This window comes from Bombus huntii, chromosome 7, assembly GCF_024542735.1.
Source record: "Bombus huntii isolate Logan2020A chromosome 7, iyBomHunt1.1, whole genome shotgun sequence".
NCBI classification, from domain to species: domain Eukaryota; kingdom Metazoa; phylum Arthropoda; class Insecta; order Hymenoptera; family Apidae; genus Bombus; species Bombus huntii.
In genome coordinates, this window is record NC_066244.1 from 10,592,680 (window position 1) to 10,616,850 (window position 24,171).

The 24,171-nt window shown below is 41.5% G+C and overlaps 1 protein-coding gene and 2 long non-coding RNA genes across 4 annotated transcripts in view; 1 reads left to right on the forward strand and 2 right to left on the reverse strand.

Annotated features, from left to right (window-relative positions):
• The window catches only part of LOC126867402 (mucin-17-like), a 381,530-nt gene that overhangs the window by 32,644 nt on the left and 324,715 nt on the right, over positions 1-24,171 (forward strand). The window lies entirely within an intron of this gene.
• LOC126867421 (uncharacterized) lies at positions 8,718-10,894 on the reverse strand. Its single transcript, XR_007690293.1, has 2 exons — positions 9,906-10,894; positions 8,718-9,833 (listed from the first exon to the last, which is right to left on the reverse strand). It is a non-coding gene; the product is annotated as an uncharacterized LOC126867421 (long non-coding RNA).
• On the reverse strand, positions 11,729-15,273 carry LOC126867420 (uncharacterized). Its single transcript, XR_007690292.1, has 2 exons — positions 12,582-15,273; positions 11,729-12,523 (listed from the first exon to the last, which is right to left on the reverse strand). It is a non-coding gene; the product is annotated as an uncharacterized LOC126867420 (long non-coding RNA).

The window sequence follows — 24,171 nt, forward strand, 5'->3', positions numbered from 1 at the left end:
GATATTATTGTATTGCAAATTGAAGCTAAACTTAGGACTGAAAGTCAATTTCGTTAAAAATACAGTCCGCCTTTGTTGCACGCGAACTATAACCTATGCTAAGGATTGTGACTTTGTAAGAGATTGACAGAGTAACTCATGAAAAACTAACTATCTTGGATTCTTCATCGATCCGTTATACCAACGTATAGCAACGTTCGTGTTCTGTAAATTAGTAACCATTTCTAAAATCGAAGTTCATATTAACAATTCCAAAGTTACGTATATTCTTATTGCGCTCGAAAGAACCTAGCTACGTGTTTTAGTAACATCCCCCTCACACATGCACAGAGTTTTCTTTTTCTTTCTAAATGACAGTCATGCACACACGCATATATCTACATACAAGCGGATCGAAACGCGGTGTACGCGAATACATTCCGTATAAGGGGTGCGTAGGGAAGAATGCGAGCTTGATTTAGAATCGGAGCCAAGCTCCGGGCGATTTTGCGGAAAAAGCTGAAACGGGAGATTAGAGTGAAAGAAGGGGGGAAGTCCCGGTGTTCCCCCGTGCAGCGCCAACACAATGGCCGCGATTTCACTCAAGGGCAGGTAGCGACGACATAAACGAGTGATTTAACAGCAGGTTAGGCATTATTCTATTCGTATGCCTATCGAATATCCCGTCTGTCTATTCATTCGTTCGCCATGAATCTACATGCATCCGTTCGTTCGCCGAGTGCCTGGAAGTTCACTGATCCGGATACGCATCGCAGAATCGCGTATGACGCTTTTGCGAGGCTCGTGACGTGATCGGACGATGCGAATTCTGCGTTCACGTTGATCTTCCAAACGATAGAAAGGAGAAATCAAGGGAATCGTCTTACACGAAGTATAAAGTTGTTAGGTCTGTTGAAATGTTCCGTCGTTTCTTTTTTTCGAGCCATGTTCATCGCCAAGTTTCACAACACTGTGTTTTTCATGGCCAACTTCGACTTTATGCTAACTTCGATAGATTCGAAGGTCGAAGCGAGGTTCACATTAATGGAAATTAACATTTCGAATTTCTTATTCGTATTCGATCTTTATTGTTCTTAACCGATCTACAGGAAGCATCAGGAGCTTGGAAATATAGATTGAATTTTGAAACAATTAGAGAGGGAGGAACGGTGTCTAAACATTTGAATGAAACACGTCACAGATAAAATGAATTTTATTTACGCAAACGTGACATTCGAGTTATATGAAAGTTTGTGTGAACATTTTTTTACATTTCTATAGTTGGACACCGATATCGGTATACAATGTTATATCGCGATTGTTTAAAAGTTTATGTACGTTGCAATAAAAATACACTTGTTGCGTATAAATAGATATCTACATAATAACTTTGTTTACCGCATCACCATCATCGACTTCCGCAATTAATAATTTCAATAAAGATCATGGAAAAGTATTTCGCTGTATAAAAAACGTAACTTGTTTACGCGTTCGGTTAAATTTTGAAACTCAGACGTTACTCGTGACAAATCGTTTGACCTAGAGTGAAACTACTAGAAGCAGCTCGTAATATCGTATACCGTAATTACATCGCAAATAGCAATGATTTAACAGAGCGCGCTTAATTGTTTGGTGCTTCTTAATACGCAGTTACACACGAAATGAAATATAAAGCGCACCCTAACGCGAAATATGAAGCTATCATCGACACGTTATTTTTAGATGAATAACCGCCGCGCGTGTACATGGAAAAACGTCAATCATTTTGCACAATGTATGCATTTCACGAGGTATCGATGTTTTTTTCCTATCGCGTGTGCGCGCTGCAGTCCCTGATGTATTGTTACGAGCATCAATAATGTTTTTTGATTTATTCAAACGACGGAATTTGTGTGCTCGTCGGATCGATTAAAGCTAAAGGGATGTATCGTGGCACATCGTCGCATTAAAATATTTACGATATCTATATTCGGTCTCGACGTCAAATTCCACTCAACAAACATTCACCGGAATATCGATTTAATCATCTGTCAAACTTTAATGAGCTTTCTTGTCCGTATCTACGTTATACACGTATGGTGATTTATACACCGGCTGTTAATTTTTTATTGCACTCTGCCCCTCTCACTCTCTCTTTCTGCGCGCGAATACAACGCTATACGCAAACTATTTTTGTATTCCATCGGAACGGGTGACAACACATTTTCTCCGATCTTGACTTTGCACGTGTATATGTATAGGCAGACGGTACGAAATCGATTTGCAAGGTAAAACCTATGTTTCGAATATCTTCGTGAAATTTTTATTCGAATAAAATCACGAGAACTACGGATTGGAACGAGAAAACGTTGAATTATTCATTTTTCAAGCTATCTATTCTTTTTGCAAATTACTCGAGATCGAAGATAAGACGAGTCACGACTCCCACTGTTCCGTAATTGCGAGTCGATTAAGAAAATAATCGGTTGGTAGCTTGCAAGTAGAGGAAAACAGGTTTGAATAATTATTCGGTGTTTGTAATCGAGCAAAGATGTAATTGCGCATTTCAGTAACTACATTATCGAGCGTTATCGGTACGTATGTACATACATTACATGTTAGCTGTCACATAATGACTCGGTTACTATGAAATTTATCGTCTGTAAGCAAACCGGTGCACCGCGGTGTCGTTGAAAACGAGTAACTTCTCGACGAGATCAATCATGGTAGCTAACTTCAAAGCTTGTTTAATTGGCAAAGTGACTGACTCTCTTCATCATAGCTATCTCTACCAACACGCTATACCCAGGTGGGCGGTTCGCATAGGTCACGGAGAGTACGATTGACCTCGACATCACTGGCAATTTTATCGTGCGCTTTAAGTTTACGATAACGAAACGTTCGACTACTTTAAACATCCTAATTCGTCAAATTAATGTGTGAAATCAACGCTATAAGCAAAATTTTATGCTTAAACATACGTTACATATAAGAAGGATACTGCGTTTTTAGTTTCATACTTTAGGTAATTTTCTGATCCAAATATGTATACGTATATTTTGTCAAAAATTGAATCATTTACAATCACCGAGGTATTTTTTGTTAATATTAGAGATATCTATTTCTATTTCTATTTTTATATTACCGTATTGATTCAGTGGCTCTCGTAGTTCCTGAATTTGAAACTTTTTGCAGCTGGTAGAACATCGCCGGTGAACGTTTTGACTCATGTTAGAGTCAAAATCACTGACATTACTTTTTACACGTGACACATATCACGGTATCATGTCACTAGCAGTAAGAATAAAACAGATTTTAGTACCTTCAGCAGCATACTTGAAATGTAAAAGAGAATGCAATCTTAAGCGTGCATCTTATTAGTTGCTGTTGTATTTACAATCATTTTCCGTGTTACGTTACAATCAGAACATTGCGCGATACGTTATTTGAGAAATTAAATATCGACGCTACAAACGCGCTAAAGGGTGGTAAAATATTTAAATTTGAAGTGACGCAAAGTAATAAATTGATTGAGATATGAAAAATACTAAAACGGACTAAAAATACATAATTATTTCTGTGCCTAGTAAAACTACAACAAAACTCGATACGTCGAATGAAAAGGTCGTCACTGCTGGCGCGTTCGCGTTTCATCATTTTCAAAATTATAAGAGGATCGCGGGAGAGTCGCGAGTATAATTTTCGGTTCGCAGTACTCGAATTAATGTCAGAGTGAAAACGCATTCAGATAGGTTGCTTCAGTTATCTGATGTAAGTGGCAATTTTCTTGAATGCATGGAAATCTCTTTGAACGCGCTGAGAGAAGTAACTGCGGAGAGCAACTACACATCGAGTTTCCGAGAATTACCTGTGTGGTTTCACGATAATAATTGCGATGAATGGCCTTTCATTGCCGCAGAATGAGGGAGTTTAGCGATAGAGCTGTTTTACAACGTGGATCGATGCGTTAAGCTGTCTTTCCTTGTTAGAAAATAATATACTCGTACGTGGGTTGACTTACAATGTACAATTCGCAATGCATCCAGTGCATCCATTGCGATTTCTAGAACGTATTACGTTGTACCGTGTACGCTTACGAATATGCGTGTAAGTGCGTGTCGTATGTATTTATCGTGGTATATAAATTAAACGTTTATTTTTATCTCTGTATACTACTCCAGCATCTCTTTTTCTATTTAATCGTTGATCCTTGGAGTACGTGACTCAGAGGCACTAATCAACGCATGAGCGCTCGCGCCGTGTGTAAAAGAATTGTCTCAATTATCCTTTACGTAACAAGAACACCTTCCTCTTTCGTGTTTAGAGAAATCAGTTTCAAATAAGAAACAAAAATGTTTTTCCTTCGTAGTCGTATGATCGATTCATATCATGTATATGCATTCGTTGTACGGGAAGGATTAGTTTTTGTAGAAGAAGAATTAGTATCCATTTGATAGGAATATTATCTTTGCATATTTACATTTTTCTGTAATTGGACGTTGAAAATTATTCGGAACACTTTTATACGCAGAGTGATTATCTGTAATATATTTAATTATATGCTCGTAATAGTAATTAATTGTATACTGTAATATAATTACACTTGTAGTATAACCAATTATAGGGTCGTTGTAGTGTTTTTATCGAGGATAAGGATAATCGAGATATATTTGAAACACGTTTAAACCTCGCCACATTGCTCGCGTTTACGCGTGCATAAAACACGAGTTGCGAATCTACTTCCGTTGGCAATAATACCCATACCGGATATCCGTATCGACGTTACAAGTTTATACTTTACATCGTGATACTAACACGTATACCGGTGTCTTCCTTCTTCTTCCGTTTTATTTCAATTTATTTTTTATTTTATCATCTGTGTTATGCTTCTTTTCGTGGCAAAAAGAAAACGCGACCATTAACTAAACGTTAGAAAAATGTTATCATTGCTCGCATGAAATAACCATTGAACGAAGTGGCCGCGTTCGACGTCAGCTTTGCCAGCGCCTCAGCTTCGCGTTTCTCCTTCTAAAATCTCTCTCTAGCCGAGTCACCGCCTCCTAGCTGCTTGTCGTTTCTGCATATTTTCCCGCAGTAACGGAGGCAGTTGAACCGCCGAGAATTCAGGGAGCCGTGTACCGCGTCTCTTTCATGCACGATCATTGTGTTTTTCTCTTTTGTCGTTCAAATCCCTTTTCCTCTTTTCTTCTGCCTGAAAAGGAAGTCAGGAAGATAAAATCTTGCTGCTTTCTTCCGGTTTCCTCTCTCTTATTCGCGGTGAAATCTAAAAGAATTTTTGCGCCGAATAACTTTTGTCCTGCATTTGTACAAACGGACGTGCGTTTAGTTCATCAAATTATCGTTGCGAGCATCCCGATTGAATTCGTAAATTATCGTTAACTGTTTGCAAATCAGCAAGTTGGAATTAACGCCATGTTTCGGTGGAATTTCTTGATTTATCGACGACACGATGCCGCACGGCCTCGCTCGACTCGACGCGTAATTCAATTACAAGAAGCGCCGTTGAATATTTTACGCGGGCCGGTTGCGGTGTGGCGCATCGAGCGAGCGAGCGAGCGAGCGAGCGAGCGAGAGAGAGAGAGAGAGAGAGAAAGAGAGAGAGAGAAAATGAGAAAGAGCCTCTCTTTTTGCGGGGCGCAGTTGCCGAAACATGGCCAACGAGAATATCGCGTTTGTTCCCTGTTCGCGTCGCCGCGCCGATCGATTCGACTCTTTCAATTTCGCGAATCCCATCGCTGCGCTCCTGCCTTCTCAATTACACCGCTGTTCTAACCTTTATTGCGCCGGCATCGTCCCCGATATATATAACATCGTCAAATCGGGTATTCTTGCGCAAGCCTCGCCTATCTCGGAGCGCCGGGCAATACCACTACGTAAGGTGCAAGCAAAAGGGGATGATGACGCGGGGCTGAGGTTCTGGGAGGAAGAGGAGAAGCGAGATAGGAAGAACGATAGAGGTAAGGATAGCCGGCGAAGAAACAGAGGGGTTGAGCGGGTGCGCGAGACAGAGAGGGAAAAGTGGCGAAGCAGCGGCTACGGGGGTGGGTAGAGCGCACGAGGGTGAGAGGAAGAAGGGATGCGAGAGCAGCGAGAGGTGGCAGGGAGAGAAAGCAAGAAGGTGCAGCGGAGAAGGCGATCGATGCACCGTCCGGGCCATACGGCGGTGCCTGAGTCAGCCTTTCGCGAGCATTGGCCGCCGGCATTACGGCTGCGCTCGTCGTAGAAAACCGGCAACTGAGGAGCAGGTTGGGGGCTGAAGGAGGAGAACAGGGGGGTGGAAGACTGAATCGTTTCCGCCAAACGCAGCCTCTGCAAGTACCGGCTGGTTACCGCGGTAGAAGTGACGTTCCAAATGAATATCAACAAGCGCACAGCCTCCAGATGAGATGAGATGAGATGAGATGAGACGAGACGAGACGAGACGAGACGAGACGAAACGAGATGAGACGAGACGAGATGAGATGAGAGTACGGCGAAGAAGAGCTGGGAAAAGAGGGAAACGAATTTTATTTCCGCGGGCGTGGCGCGGGTACATAACGGGGATAGTTTTTCTTCGACCGTTCCATTCTTTTTCTTCTTCATTTTCGGTTCGTTCACCGTCTTTTGTTTGTTACTCGTTCTCGTCTCTCTTTCTCGATGTTCCATCGACTGTCTAGGTAACGTTGTACTTACTCGCTTACTTACAAGCTTCAGGCGTGGCGGCCATTGGTTCTTAGAACACCGTTCCACCACTTGAAACGGGAACGTTTTAAAGGTTACGATAATGCGAAACGAGAAATTTCTCTTCAGGAAGATTATATTGAGACGAAACGGGTTCTCCGAAGGAAGGGCGATCATTGTCGCGAACGTAAAGTATTTTATAACTTACGTATCCTCTTTAACGAAAATCTGTTTCACACTCGGTTATACCGTGATAATTTATGGAAGATTTAAATGTATCGTAGTCAACTCTATAATTCACCGTGATACCTACATAAATAATATTTTACGCTTCGCGCCTGCTTAATGAATGCGCCATGTATGAGAACTATGAAATATACAAAGATAAAAACATTCTTCCATTTTCAATTTGGACGACATAATACAAAATTGCGTGTCATTTCTCCAGCTGGTGTATATATAATAGCAATGCGTATTCGGCGTAAGAACGCGTCCTCAAATCCGTGAAATAACAAAAGTCCGATTCCTCTAACAAAAATGTACCGTATCATCCCTGTACAAAATATGATTATAAATCTTTTTGTATCTATAGCGGCTCTGATATATACCGTTGGAAATCGAGACAGTCGATGTTTCGCGTTTTCATCGGTTTTGTTCGTCGTGGGAGGTCGCGATCGAATTTCACGAGACGGTTGAATTGCACCCGCGGATATTCGGACATATCCGGTCGTATCCGCAGGTGGTCGGCTGCAGCCGGAATGTGACAGACAGCTCGGCTGCTAATTGCATCGGGATAACGCTCGGAACGCCGGGGAAAACGGTTCGATCTCCGCCTCTCTTTACCCGTAGCAATTGGTCCACGAAGGGGTTGGAAAGGAGAGGCGGGAGAGGAAGGAAAGGTGGATGGAACAGTAGGAGAAGAGCTGGTGGGATGGCGAGCAGAGATCAAGAGAAAGAGGAATAGAAAGAGAGGGAGAAAGAGAAAGAGAGGATCGTACGAGAGTTTCGAGCGTGGTCGAAGCAGGAATGGGAGTCGGGAGGGGAAGCCAATTAATTTTACGATGGCAAACAGTGAGACTGTCGCAACGCCGTTTCTGCAGTTCACCGAAGTAATTAAAGTTTAAATTGTTTTGAAGAACAATAACGCCCCTACCCTCGTCTTTCCGTCGGTTTCTCTGGCTGTCTGTTCGTCGCGCGTCTACTCACGTCTGCGACATTCCGCGAGAAAAGAGAGACACGGAGAACAGTCCAGGGACGGCGATGGAACGCGGTCAGAGTCGAATTGAGACGCGTTACAGGAAGTCGAGGGAGGATGTCCATGTCACGTTTACCATTGGCCAGCTTCGTTCCTCTCGGTATCTGTCGAGCGACACGCGATACGCTTGATGTCGAGGTCGGTTGATAAACCCTCTCTCGAGTGACGTGTCTTCGTTTTCGTTAAACGCGAGATGCTAACCTTCCGCGCGTTTAAAATTTCAAGCCCCGCGATTTCATCTAAATCACGGCCCTATCAATTCTACAGCGTAACGAAACACTGTTACGCGCTCGGCGATTTCTTTCGGCTACGCTGCGAGAAAATCGAGCAAAACGAATATAAACGATAAGCGGTCGAGTAATAATTTTCTTACCAGAGAGATCGAACATCAGGTAAATGCGTTTACTAATCGTTGGCTATGATAAGTTGCCTTTTTGTCGACGAACCCTAGCCGGGCCATTGATTAGCTCGGCATCGACCTTCCTGCGGTGGTATCGCCTCGACTCTCCTTCGTCCATTACACGCCATCGTTCTAATTATTATCCCATGGATCGAGACCTTATCGATTCGTCTCACCGTGTAGCCGAGGGTAATCGAGGTTCAAACGAATGTGACGAATCGCGAGAAATCAAGATTAAGCGGGATCGTGAGGTGCAGCTATTAAAAGCGAGCACTTTTTTCTTTATTGTAATTTACTTGACAAATGGAAGAAAATTATTGCGACGCTATAGCTACTACCGTGTAAGACCGCAATTATTCGAAGATAAATAACATGTTATGTTGAATATAGTACGTGAAAAGGGCTATTAATAAACAAATTAAGTAATTTGAATAAGTATCTTGTATCTATATTAAATTATTAAGATTGAAAAATAATCAAACGTGCGATGCCATTTTTTTCTTGCATCGAGATTGCACTATTTTATTGCTCCTTGATAGTCGTATTTATCTATGTCGTTCTTTAATTAATTAATAATTGCTTTAATTAATAAATGCATTACGTGCGAACTTTTTATTCGGTATAATTAGTTGCATGCATATATGTACCGAAGAGATACAATCTGCAATATATATTATACAAACAAATATCGTATGGAATGATATAGTATCCTTTGTAATACTCAATCCTTGAATTATTTAATACGTAGTAATCGCCGAATTTATGCATTATCAGTGTCGCCTGGATTGTAACTTTATTATCGAAGTTAAATCTCACGATATTCGATAATTTATTTACGAGAATTTCGCTATCATTAAATTACTATTAAAGTCCTTTATTAATTCAAACTATTGTTGCATACACAAGGGATACGCGCTCGAATTTTCTTCGAACCAAAGCGAAAACGTTAGCAACGAAATATCGATCAATCATATCGAATTATTTTAACAAGATACACTTTGCAGATGAAATCCATCGAAACTCGACTACTGCCAATTAAACGTACGACGATTTATCAAAGTTTACGGAAACGCTTAAAACCAATCAAATCTTTACTGACGGTATGCGCTCCGGTTAGGTTAAATTAAGTTGTTGTACTCATTTGTAACCTCGTTCTATCGACTCGAGTAATCTCGCCTCTGTACATGGATGGTAGCTGGAATTCTTTTCCACGCTGTTCTTAGAACAGCGACGTGGCTTTAAGTAAAATCTGGAGCAGTAAAAATCGAACGCGCAGGTGTCTCCGACGAATTAGCCGGCGCGGCTCGTAAACCACGCTATGACTAATTATCGGCATTGACGCGGACTAAAGGAGCGGAAGACCGGTTGATCGAGGCTGTTGGAAGCTTATGCCGGCGGAGAATCAGAAGTTGCTAGGCCCATTGCTGCTCTCGCAAACTCATTATCCGAGGCTTGTACCGAGCCCTACCCGTCTCTGCACCTTTCTCCGTCCCACCTCTGTCCTCTCTCGTTCCTTCTCGTACCCTGCACCTCTCGGTACTAATTATAACCGTAATCATGGCGCGCATTAACTCTCCTTGTACAGGTAATTGTTAATGAGAGCACACGAACCAGATTGCATTATTACGCTGCCGCTATAGCCCCCCAATGGTAATTAGAGTCGCCTCCGATCGAGTGGATGTCTGTTCTCTCTATCCCAAGCTAGCCTCTTCTTCGTCTTCCTTCTCTGACTTCTTCGCATTTTCGAGATTCGCCCGCTTTCCGTTACACACCGTCGCGTCGGACAATTACGATTGTCTTCTATCGTTATCTGGTTGAGATTTATCCAATGGACGAGCTCTCTGGAAAAATAACTCGTGTCGTAAATTGTAGGGAATCGAGTAAATTGCGTTAAAAATTTTAGCACTAGTTTTGAAATATTAGATACGTTTCGATGGATAATTATAATGGCTGTTAAAAAATCTCGCCTTTTTTAGAGTATTTATAAAGTAAATTAAAATTACGTAACGAGTGTATATATTCATCGCAGCCTTGCTCTTTCTCAGGAAACTTTTCAATTGTAAACGTCGCCAGTTTTCAGATTAAACAAAGTTACCACCGGCTACGAACGAAATGAGTTATCGATCGCAGTAGGATGTTTGTAGCTTTGCTGGAATGCAAAATTTAAAAGTGTTGAATAGGATATGAATGGTTATAATGATGTAACAATATGTAATCTTTATGTAGATGATATGCTAAAATTGAATACCTAATCATAGTTGTATTATATTATTGTACAATCATATTTTTATTTTGCAAGATATTAGATGTTCAGTCGAGTAATACAGATAGTCCACGTAGAAAAAGATACAAAGATACAAACTCGAATTTTGAACGATTAACGATACAAATTATTTACGTAGCCAATTTCATATCATTTTTGTTACACGTTTATATTCGTACCATTATATTTCGTAGTAATACTTTTCCATTTTAACGTTGATCGTGTACATATATACAGGGTGGTTGGTAACTGATGGTACAAGCGGAAAGGGGGTGATTCCACGCGAAAAAAGAAGTCGAAAATATAGAATAAAAATGTTTCGTTTGAGGCTTTGTTTTCGAGACTTTGTTTTCGACTTTGAATTTTCGCTCGGTACGCGTGCAGTACGTTATAACGGATCTCACTGTAGATCGTTGTCTCGATGGAAAAATTAAAAAAAAAATTTTTATTCTATATTTTCGACTTCTTTTTTCGTGTAGAATCACCCCCTTTCCGCTTGTACCACCAGTTACCAACCACCCTGTATATATAGGTATACGTATTTATTTATTGGTCTCTTATTTTAATTTAGTGCTATTTCTGGCACTGCGTTTATTTATTTGACGGTGCTTCTGCGATGGGAATTGAGATGGGAAAATCTATAGGGGTAAAAGTTCTATCTACTTACTATATATGTACATACATAGTTCTTTTGTATCGATTGTACATACATAGTTCCTTGGTGTTGTCGCGTGATCAATGCGAACGATGCCAAACGTTTGGCACGCCGTGATTGCAGTCCCTCTATCAGATTTCTCCTTGACCTGAATCCGATCGTGCCGATCCGTTGTTCATCATATTGAACTAAACTAACCTCGAATAAATCACCCCTTAGTTGATAAATCGTCGTAGTTTTCCAACGATCATTAATTTCACGTATACGAATGTTCGGATGGACTATAGAAGCACGATAATTTGGCACAAGGCTACGTCATTGTTTTTGTCACTAATTTAGGAATATTCGATCATTGTTACCAGCCAATTTTCTTATTATGTATTGGCACGGGGAATTTTTAAAAGTTTGTTACGCAACGAAGATACGCAATGACTCCGAATTTGGAAGTTTTAGACCTGTTTCGTGATTAGGCAACTTTTACAATCGTTACGGACTAAGTAATAAAATAACGTAACATTGTTGAGAAATGTAAATAAATCAATTTATATGTTGTTTCGTTAAGGCCTAAAAGTTGTATTAGAATAATAAAAATTTTATAGGAGCGATTTACGTAAATATCACAAATACGAGACAAATTTATAATAGTTTATCACAACGCTTTTTCCAAAATTATTTTGTTTCAAACTTAACTGTATTAGAATGTGTACTAATACATCGTTGTGTATATTACTTGACCTCGACAACAATGGACATATTAAAAATAGACAGTGTCTTTGAAAATGATAGTATCAACGAAGCTTATTTGCGTTTCAAAAATACATCCGCAGGTTAAGTAGTTTCGCGGTTAATACGAAACGCAAAAACCGTGAAGTTGTTTTATCGTTTGGCACGTTCGAGTCGCAATAAAACCAATTGTACGGAAATATCGCAAATCGAACGCGAAGCCGAGAACTTTGTAGCGTTACGCGGATACATTCGGTGCATTTAATTACATCAACAGCTCGTATTTACAGATTCCGTTTACGTTACATCATCGGTCTTTTAAAAGTATGGTGCGCTCGATCTAAGATCCAATTGCAACCATCTGTTGTTCATCATATCAGGTTGCGCGAGTCTGTAACGTGAATCTGCCTTATACTGATAAATTGTTACGACCTTCTTACGGTCGTTAATTAGACCCACTTAAGCACCTTGTTTTAATCTGATCTCTTTACAGGCCGATTCGAAAATGATATCAACGAAAGTCCTCGTTCCCAGTTTCAGCTCTCGCTTAATAAAACGTGTCCCGGCCACGCTTTAAAATTAACGTATCTGTAAATGGAAACTGATAAATTACGCGAGAAGGTTAAACAACTTTTTGATACTATACCATTCCCTTAGTGTGCTATATCGTTTACATCGAATCGCCGTATTTACAAGGTCGATCGGTTCCTTTTATAGCTTTTCCTCTTGTTTCTCGTTCGATGCTTTTTCGACGGTTTCGAAGGAGATCTCTCGTTAGCCAACTGACTCCCATGTAATATCGACCTTTGCCCCGTTCGAACTCACGATCGTGCCGTTCGTGGCACAGATGCGGCAGCAACAAAGAACAGAGCGTCAGAAATGCCGGTATGCGCTCGATTCTAATATTAGAGTTCGTATGGGCCGCGTCTGATCAGAAAATTTCAGCAGCGTGGTTCGGAGTGTGTAGCGGGTCTACTGCACACGCAAACACGGGGATAATCAACGCTAACTTGGCTCTAACTATTCATAGCACGTGCGCAATGTCGTGCCCGGCACGTTGCCCAGATCAGGCGTCAACTCGTAATGCAGCCTCTGCTCTCTCGGTGCATTTACCCATACTACGTTGCATGCTTGTGCACCGATCGGCGCTGTATTATCGCGTTGATCGTTGCCACGGTGCGATTTGCTCGTTGGATTTTACTCGTCGAGAGTATTTACGAGACGCGAGACGCGATATCGCTCGGTACAGCGTTAATCGTCCGTCAAAGAGTCGATTTTTTGTAATCGAGTTTTTAAGTTGGTTTATTGATAGGATCGAAGTGGCAACGATTGGCATGAACGGTGGCTCGGCGTAATTACAGTTTAGGTATGATGATAACAATTAACGTCCATACGTCTTTTTAATGTTACGACGTCGGTGTGATTTTGTAGCGGTGACGTTGTACCATTTGGTAGATTTATATTTTTAATGATATCATGTATACAAGCGGAGAAATGATTTAGCTACTGGAATTATCCAGATCAATGCTCTATATCAAACGTAGTAAAGTAAATTATGGCGACATACTAGTGACTAGCCGCGCTATAGCGAAACGTTATTCGCCAACGCATTGTATCGGTTAAATCTACCTCTAAACGCGTCTCTACGACGAATAAGTTAGAAAGAAATTACGTTGCAAAGAATAGCATCGTAGGAATGGTGAGATTTAAGAGATTCGTGCTCCATCGCGGTATGGAAGAAAAAGATTAAGAGATCTGCATGGTTGGAAATCGAACCCAACGTTTTCTGATGACGCGCCTACGTAGCATACGTATGAAATCGGTTGGTCGGTCGGTGGCGCGCAATCTAGCCAATTCATTTGCGAACACGTACGAAATAATTGATGGTTGGCAGAGGTGGAAATAAAAGTACGTTATCCGTGCGAGTCGCATCATTAATCCCGATGCCATTATATCTATTCTCCGTGCATCTTGGCCGATAAATCTTGCGGTACAAATTAATAACACAGCGTCTAGACCGGATCAATCTCATTGCCAAGGTCTGCGAGCGCACGCAGAAAAAGGAAGAAAGAATCATTATCCGACGGCGCGGCGTCTTCGAGAAACTCGTACGAGCTCGCGGCAAGAGCAATTTGCTCGCCTTGAAACCGCCGGTAAATCACCTTGCACTTCGCGGCTCCTGGTGCTTTGCAAATACTTTTTTCGTCCTTTCGCGCGCACCTTCGTCCTTTGATAAAAATCCTTAAGGCGAACTCAACTTGCTTCTGTCTCTCTCTTTCTCTATAGTTTTCTATTCTATTCGCGCTATACATTCGCGTCCAAGATCCGCTGGACCTTTTATATCTCGCGTCCAAGATCCGCTACCCCTTTTGTATCTCGGTACAACAATGCTGTTCTCATGGCGATTCTTCACCAGAGCAATTTGCTCACCTTGATGTGCATGCCACTTTAACCATGAGTTTACGTATACGTAACAGCGACGACCGAGTACTACGCGCATCATGCACACGTGTTGCACACGTGGTGGCACTTGCGAGCGTTCCACACGCGGAAAAATATCTCTAGCCTGCCGGCACTCTTATTATTGCTAAACGCGTCATCATTAAATAAATTGGCTTGGTTGCTTGCTTGGTTGCTCTTAGCATCGCCGCTTTTACGCCACGTATCATCTCTTCTCTGCACTCTTCCGCTTTTTCTCCGTGTTCTGCTTTCCCTTTCGCTGTCGTGCTTCGTTTCGGGGCATCGCGCGTTTCCTGATGAAGATCGATTGGTATTTTTTTTTAGTATCTGCGACGAGGTTTTAGTATCTCGAACGATGTCGACGAATTTACGAATTGTTACCATTTAGAAACGTATTACTTGGCCAATAGGTAGTATCTATCGGTTACTATAATATAGTTTTCACCTGAAAAGGGCGCGTATTTGTCATTTTGAGATACGTAGAATAGGTGTAAGTTTTCTTTAGTTAGATTAAGAAATTTTTTCCGAAATATCTGTTCTTCAAATATATCAGTCTTGCTGACGATTGTAACATTTAAGAAATAAACGTAGGTTGAATTCTGCGCAATTGTATAATTGTCAACTGCGTTTTATTATTTAAATTACAAATATGTTTGCAAGACTGTAATGTGTCTGTGCTAGTCTTTAAGTTGTGATATATATCGATAAGACATAAAATAGATAATAAATTCGATTGTGCTATATTTTCTACTTCCGTTGCATATTGCGAAGAGAATTTTCTTTGTGCGCAGAATAAATTATATTAAATCTTAAAACAGTTATGTATTGCATCTCAAAGTTTACCAAATTAACACAAATAGATAAACAAGTACGGTTGGCTGACAACGTTACTCGAAGCAGTATTTGACATTACTCGATTGGATTCTTGACGCACCAGACGTTAATTACTTGACAGCTGACACGTTAATGACTTTTAAATAGATAGATTCCTGTGAACGTTTCCATGAATAATCGATTACAAAATGATTACTAGATGAAGGTCTAAAAGATCGAAGTTTTCTACGTATAAAATTGCACAACGACCGCTCTTCTCGTCTTAAAATCACGCGATAAAAGAACGTATCACTATAAATGAAAATATAAATATAATGCTTCATTTTCGAGTTTCGCATTTATTTCTATTACAAGAATTTTTCATATTTTTTTAAATGTTATTAAATACTCGTTATTAACACGAAATAAGAAGGCACATTTTTATTTTCATTCGATCCCAGTTTCCGATACGAGAATCAAAAATATTGTTGCTAATAATTATGACATTTAAAATTGATTCGTATCGTTTATATCAAACTTCTTAATATAATTCTACATATGTAGTACATAAAACATCGTACTTTCTATCTACACATGAGTCTGTGTAATATAACAATAATTTTCATTGCGTTCTACATATTCGGTATCATGCTCGTTAATTTCTTCGTGTTCGTTAAGTACGAGAAATTTCCTCCACGATATCATACACTGCAATAACAATCTTTTACACTCAACGTTCTGTGTCATTCCGTTAGATGTTTAATTTTCTGAATCAAAAGTGGAAACTCTCGAGGCGAACTTTCTTTCCATAGCTTCGTTTCAACTATTCAATAACTTCCTAATCCATTCATGTTGAAACAATAGAAAAGTTTGAATAGCAGAACCTTCAGAAAGTAAGCCATTCTGATGGTAGTCCTTCCATGCCCGAAGCTTCTACCGTGTACCAATTTGAATATTCGCATCGAAGCGTGTATGTATACACTGTACACGTTACACCACGTTGTTAGCGTAGCCAATTCGAAAGCACATTTCGCTGGAAAGCCTTTACGATGTCGTCCAATTTCGCGCATGCAGCAGCAACAGCACGCGTTGCTTAACCAGAGATAAGTTGAGCAAGAGGATAACGACGAAAAGGTCGATGGGCAACGGGGGCATTTCGCGCGGATCCAAAGAGCTACGGATAGGAGAAATCGCGGCGCGTAATGAGAAGAGGCGAATCGAGCGATAGTTATCGTCGAAATACCGTGTAAGAATGCCGCAAATGCGTGTACCAAGCCGACATTATCCTACAAAGTGTCGATTAGCCGTGACGACGATATCGCGTATGGAGTTACATTACCAGTCTGCAAGATGTTGGAGCAGCAGGCGGGCAGAAAATGGACCTGCGAGACGAGAGACCAGACACGACGAGACGAGACGAGATGAGCGAGAGACGACACGTATTTGCCCTTTGGCAGTTTAGCTCGTCGCCTTTGCTCGTTTGAATACAGGCACCGCGATCGAATAGATGATATGTAATCTGATTTTTCGTGCTTAGCTTTATTAAGGACAAGGATGCGAACGTATTATGGTGTCCTGTTTCAATTACTATCGGTGGTCGCTTTGTCCTTTTTACAACGTAGGGGTTAATAAAGGATTATTACGCGTACCGTAATATTATACGCGTATCTGTACGATCGTGTTAAAGCTTAATATTTTGAAAACGGCAGACGTTTCGATGAGATTTTTCGCGGACGGAATCACGGTCGGTATAATTTGACTCGAGCGATGAGACGTTTAATAAGAGCGGAATACAAATTTCTTTTATCATATCAGCTTTCGTTATATCAGTTTTTAAGGCGTTGATTCTAACAGATATATGATTTCTAAGAGAAGATTTAAATATCTGTGTACTTCTCTTAAATGTATCGCGTAGTTTCAAACGATGCCTGAAATACATAGTTTCTATCTATTAACATCTAAAAACATAATCTCTGATTTCTTCAGAAATATTTGATTTTTGTTCGATTCCAGCGTGATCCCAAAGAATACAAAACTATAATTGCTAAGTAGGTACATACTTAAAAAAAAAAAAAAAAAAAAAAAAAAAAAAAAAAAAAAAAAAAAAAAAAAAAAAAAAAATGGAGAACGACCGTTCTTTTCTGACCTCGATAAACAACATCCAACGTTAATCACGGACAAAGCTCGACGCATGTTTAAGATAAGCGTGGTGCTGCATCGAGAGCCGAAGGATCGAGCATTCTTAACGCTTGTCGTTCCAAAAAAAGGTTTAGTACGAGCGCACGGCAAGACGGTTACAGTCGAGCTGGTAAGAAATCAGTCTTGGACAGGCAACAGGAATCGAAATAATACGCGTGGCGAGCGCGGAAACTACTCAAGAATCCGAGAGGACGAACGTAGAGTTATGCTAACGAGGCTGGCGATTTGCGTTCCACTCTGTTTATCGTGGTGCTGCAGCCCTCTCGAGTCGACGCGCGATTGGCAGAACGAGATTAGACCGCTCACGGGCCACCACGATAAGCCCTATTGTTGGCTTGTTCCCGTTCGCTTTTAACGGCGTCCCATAAAAGTACACTAGCCCGGCTTTTCCACGTGTTTCCAGGTGTCGTCGCGTATACCGCGACACTGGAAAAATCTTCGTCTCTAGCTTTGTGCGCTTCCGCTGCCTCTCCACGCGCGCATTTAACGACGTTCACCGCTACCGCTATTATCTATCGACCACCGTTTTCTTTCTCTCGTAATATTGTTACCGCGTGACGTAATGGTCAACTAGCAGGAAGATAGTCGCCTGTCTTACAATGCTGACACAACGAGTTCGATAAAACGGAAATTACTTTATCACGAAGTAGATTACGTTCGGTAAAGGAGAAAGTCCCCCGTGGTATTCTTTGCCCGTTTTATTAACGAACATTAGTTTTATCTTTTCGATTGTTAAGATAATAGTAACATTTATACAGATGGTTTGGGATATTGTAATTTTATTCGAATAATATATAGCAGAGAATACAGTATCTCAATTAATAGCGACCTACGTAGTAATATATTTTCAGATCTGTTTCCAACTTTACCAACGTGATCGTGATAATCGGGTTCCATAGGAGCGCGAACGAAATTGCAAAATATTTCCCATAACGCGCATAATATATTCGTAAAAGATATGTACGAGTATTTTTCATACTTCTTTCCATACTGTGTACCAAACGGCGCTATAGTATCGCGTGGTACTCGAACGGTTCAACAGAGACAGTCCTTTTAAGTCGAAAAATATAGTGGCGAACGGATCAGCCCGTGTTTACGGCGGCGAAGCCAATCTTCTTCGGGGCGCGGGGCAAATATTTTCTTTCTTATCAATTGCGCGCCAGCATCAATCTTACTTGCCCGTGTCCTGGCACGTCAGAGGGAAAACGTACGATTCGCTCGGACGTTTTTGCGGTCTAGCTAATGGTTTCCGCGATACGATCGAAGGATCGCCTGAGGTCGTATCTTTATAGCGCGTGCAATGACTCCTTTACCCAGCAGTGCACCGCATGCACTGCCCTCATAAATCCGTCAACCAAACATCATTAAGTTGGTGTTATTGGTGCTTGGCCGCGACTGGCGCAGCAGTCTCGGCAGTTGCAAACAGACCTCGCTATTCTCGACTCCGTTCGCTGATGAATCAAGACAGCTCGGTACGCTTTAACCCGGCAATTCCATCATTTTGAAGGGAACGCTCGATCTACGTTGCTTGTAATTCAACGGAGACACGAGATGGTAGAACGTTTGATATACACGTTGCCTCGCACGACGATTCACCTTGATTTAGGTCGTTATGCGCCGCGTTCGTTCGCTCGTGCCTCCTCGAGCTTCTCTCTACGCTTCGTAAATTAACTCGACTTTCTTTTCTTTTCTGTTTTCAGGTAAGCATAGAATCTACGAAGAACGATGCGATGCAGTCGAGGTATTCGTTAGACTCGAGTGAAAGTCTGTACCGTAGTACGTATATTAACGAATTATTATGTTTAACGTTGCTTTGACGAACGGTTCTCGAAGCGGCAGCTGTAATTGACGACGATATGTGTTAGCGATGCGATGTTAAGATACGCTCTAGCAGCAAAGTACGATAAGCTTAGATCGGAAATTCGGCAATTATTATGTATAGGTCGTTTATTATTAATCGTAACTCTAATTATATACGATTATTGTCGAAAAAATCGTCTAATCGTCTGTTGCCTTTAACGCCGTTGACATCGTATTTTAGACCTTTGAAAGCGTATGATCAAATCTAACTCGTTCCGTAATTTCACGGAATTATCACCTCTTACATAGCAAAATGTCCGCTGCAACGATAATAATCATCGCATCTTCCAAGTAATCCTATATTATGCTTTCGTACACCTTTGCATTATTTTCTTTCGGTCGTTAATATGATACGTTAGAACGAAGTTTCGTTTTTCTTACAATTTCTTGATCATCGTTTTTTCCATGACAAAATGTATACTTGTTACTGTTCGTTTAAGGTGAGCGAAGAGGAAAAAGCCCGCTAATGATAGTTCTGATGAATATCCGGTTATGGAATGTGGAAAAGGAATTTTGTGTCAAATACACTTGAATGATTAGTTCCGCGTTTGCTCCGTCACGTGTATCGTGATATAACAGCCACGCTTTATTCCTATACAAATGTGGCCTTTCCCTCCGAACGCTCTTCCTGTAATCGTTGAAGCACACTTCGATGAAATATGGTATTTATTATAGTACCATGATTCCATTAGCAAGTACGATGGAAGACCTTCTTGATCTTCGGTCCATTTCGATCGATGTTCAACTTCTTTTGAGTCAAAAGTAACTTGCTACCGTCGTATATCACTTTTCAACGACTTACAACGAATAACGTTTCGATAATCGTACGGACCGTTCGAAACAAACGCGTTCCTTCGAGTTTGTAATGAAATTTCGTACGCGCTACTATGCTACTCTACTTTCTAAAATACAGCGAACCATAGTAGACATACAACACGCTTTCATGGAACAATGATAAATCGTCTAATAAGAGAGGTAATTTAGGAAGCCAAGAGAACGTTAACGATTCTTATCAGAAAGATTAAAGTTTTATCCTCGCAAATGCAATATACTAATCTTGTATTATTACTATACTAATTATTTATACTAATATTGATATACTAATATCATTTCTACCATGTTTTACGAACACGGTGTCCACGAACTTCTTAACGAGCCGTAACAATTTCTAAAACACTCGCGTAATTCCGACCGATCCGATAACGAGTCGCTGAAACTCATCCGGGATCGAAACGAAACGCAAGCCCCATTAAAATAATTTGCCAACAGGAGAGATTACTTCGTGGCCGGTTTATCTCTGCACGCGCTCCCCCTCGTCCGGATATCGATTATCGTGAATTACAATTTCCTGCAACGGCGACCGTTCTCCGGCTTTCCCACAAACGGATCGGCCCCAGCTTTGAAAGACGCGTAACCTGGCTTCTTTTCGATCTTGACGTAGACGCCGACGATGTTATTTACCGGTGCTTTTACCGCGAATCGTTGACGTCTTACGATCGGCAGTAAAATGGGCGATAAACTTAGCAGCGAACGGTGCGACAAGCAACATCGGAGTACAATCGAAAATGGAAGTCAAACAAGCGGTCGAGGGGATTTTACGGGCTCTGAAGGCGTGCTTGGGAATACTTCGCGATGATGTATCACGCTTGACAGTTATGCTACTCTCACCTTACGCTTGTGTGTCCATGGATGCGTCATTTGTATATATCCGTCATTATCGTTTGTGCATGCCAGATGCGCGCGCGCGCTGCAAATTTTCGCGTAAGCGTTGAAATTCGCACCGATTCATGCGCTCCGTTCGTCTCCGCTGTCCGCACACGCAGCCGCCAGTTTACGATTCGCGTAGGTGTTCTCCGCACGTAGCTACGCGTACTCGGAAATGCTCTCGCGGATGTTTCATCGTCACGATGTGCCACGGTCACGAGTTACATCTCTGTTCTCTCAAGATTTCCCCTGTTCTTTACTACTTTATTACTATATAGAGGATTCAGCGCAATAATTTAGTAGCAATTGGTAACATCAGTGAATCGACAAGTTACAAATTATACGCTACTCTTTTAATTATTTAACGCGCCTGATCGTAGTAACGTGTACGGGTTCGCATATTTTTTAATCTAGTTCTAGTTGTCGATTATTCGAGAAAACGTCGATCTACATTTTTGTCGTACCGTTTCGCGTAGATTCATTGTGCCTTTTGAATTATATCAGTGGCTCGATCTATATATATCGTTATATATCCTCGATCAAGATACTCGTAGATACGTTCTCGAAACCTATGCAGCTATTGGAAAATGAAATATTACTTCCCACGAGTAGTTATTTTGCAGTGAAATTGATTTGTATTCGTAAACGCTAAATTACATATCGCACTTGCCACGATCATGTAGGAATCATAATCAGTAGCTTTCGTTCTCCAATCGATTTATGCATTCATAAAACGAAGCTTCGTATGAAAAAATGCCTCTTTACATTACCTACTTTTGCTCCTTCGTATAGCCTCGCTCTCTATTCGTACTAACAGTTCGAATACTTTATATATTCCTGTCGCTTAAATAATAGTTTCTCCGGTTACCAGTTACCCTCGATATACGGATGTAAATATCGCGTTGGTCGCGGGGTGCGAATAGCAATTTTAATCGACACGCCCAGTTGCTCGGTATGAAAATACAAATATCAGAGTGCGTTGGCCGAGTTTGTCGACGCTTGTCGGCACGGCGATACTCGCGCTACCGGGAATTTGCCTCTCTAATAAGCGGCTATCGACTGGAAACTCGGATAACTCGTGTGAGTGAAAGCTAATGATTCGTTCCGAAGGAGAAAGTCGGAACTCGGGAACCCGGAGGCCAGTGACACGCGTCTCTTGTCAGCCTCGTTTGCTCACCAGCGTCGCCATGCGACCGTTGAAAAATCGTGTCGCGTGAGTCACGAATCGGCCACGAACGGAAACTCGGTTCCGAGCGGTTTGTAGACCCGGTCTCTGAGCTTTCTGGAGATACGGTTTCACGCGGCCAATACTCTACACACACCGACACATTCAGAGCCATTGTGTTCCGCGAACGGTCCAATTGTTTCCACGTATCGATCGTAAATTTTCGGCTCCAACCGGCTCCGTGTGTTCCAGGATATCGTATTGATTGTTGTATTGAACGCGTCACATTTTCGAATTGTTTAGGGATCCCATGGAATTTATAGCTCAGCTCGTGCGACTGTGCTCTCCACGTAGATTGTCCTCCATTTGACATCCTGCATGACGATGTGCCAAGCTTTCCTATCTCAGCTAACGCTATTATAGTTTACGTAACCCAATATCGTTTTCTGTATTGTGAAATACCCCCGGCCATGCAACAATATGCTCTTCAACGATCGAATTTAAGATCAAAAAGGTAATACTGGTTTTTTGTTCGTATTGTTAGGTCTGTGATATGTGCCATGATATGTAGCGAGGTTGTAAAAATTTGTCAGTGGCCGATGTAATCGTGTTTTCGTCGATGTCGGGTTTGGAACGCTAAATCGTGTTTCGAAACGCTACAGCTACAATAGAACGAAGTCCGCTGCAGCGTCTCGTCGTAGATTTTCGATTACTCTATATCGGTGTTTCTCTATCCACTTTTTGAGTTGCAATTCCCTTTTACAGTAGTCAAATGCTTTACCATTCGTCTCCCTTCCGATAGAACAGAAAAAAGAAAAAGAAAACATTTTTGATACGGTAAAGAGAACATTAAAAATCGGCATTCTAGAATATAATTTTAACCTGATGATTAATTATCTCGTAATATATGTAACACGTGCTTAACACGATCGCAGTGTCCTCCGGAAGATACTTCGCGATCCACAGGTTGGAAAGCCGGGCTCTAGATCTTTATGTCTACTCGTTTCATAAATTAGAAAAGCAATTATATACAGAAGAAAATTGGGAAGACTGTGTTCAGAGCGATGATTTAATCGGTGCTGCGATTACCAAAGTACAATCTCGTATATCACAGGGGTCCAATCCCTAAGATGTCCCTTGGTATTGCTTCTCCATAATTTAATTTACAACCTGCTGTACGATAATCGCTCGCTGATAAACGCTGTCGCCACTGAAACTTTTTCTCCGCTAGGGTGGTAGAGTGTTCTACCGGTAATTTCGGTGGTGTGTGTACACGCGTGCGATAATAACATTCGTTACTGGAATCGTAAGGGCGTAAGCGTAGTTTGCGGCGGGAGACACGGAATTACTGTCGGCCGTAGCACTCGGTTTAATACGGCGATTAAAACGAGCCCTGCGTTTATTAACATCGCATTCAACGTCAGTTTCTTTTTTTTTTTTTTGCTTCATTATCAATTTCCACTCGAGCGAGCATCGTTGGTTTCGCGCGGCTGTGCCGTATCTCGTGGTTTTCGAATAGAAACGCGACACAATTCCCGTGATTTGTTGCTCGATTAATGGAAGCATGTACGGCCCGTTCAATCGATCCAATATTCGCACGCTATCCGCGCCCTCCGTTTCTCCTCTTTTTCTCCCTCTATCGTTTCCTCCTCTCTCCCTCCCATTCTCTCTCACTCTCTCTTTCTTTCTCCTTTACCTGTCTCCACACGGTTCCTCTCCTTGTTTCTCTCTCTGACTCTCGACGTCGAATACGATATCATCGCTAATAGCAGCGACGTCGTTGCTGGCGGCGACGCGAGATCGCTTACGATATTTTCTCCGGAAGGTTTTAAGCGAGTCGCAGCCGGGGCTGTGCGGATCGATCGCCGGATAAACCGGCCGATAGACACAAAGCATTGTGGGTAGGACGATGCAACGGCATGCGAGAGCTCGCTCGCTCGCTCGTATTCACCAATACCTTCTCAAGGCAAACAAAACGACGAACAAATGCTCGATACCATACTGATCCGGAGCTCCAGGGACGCACCGAATACAT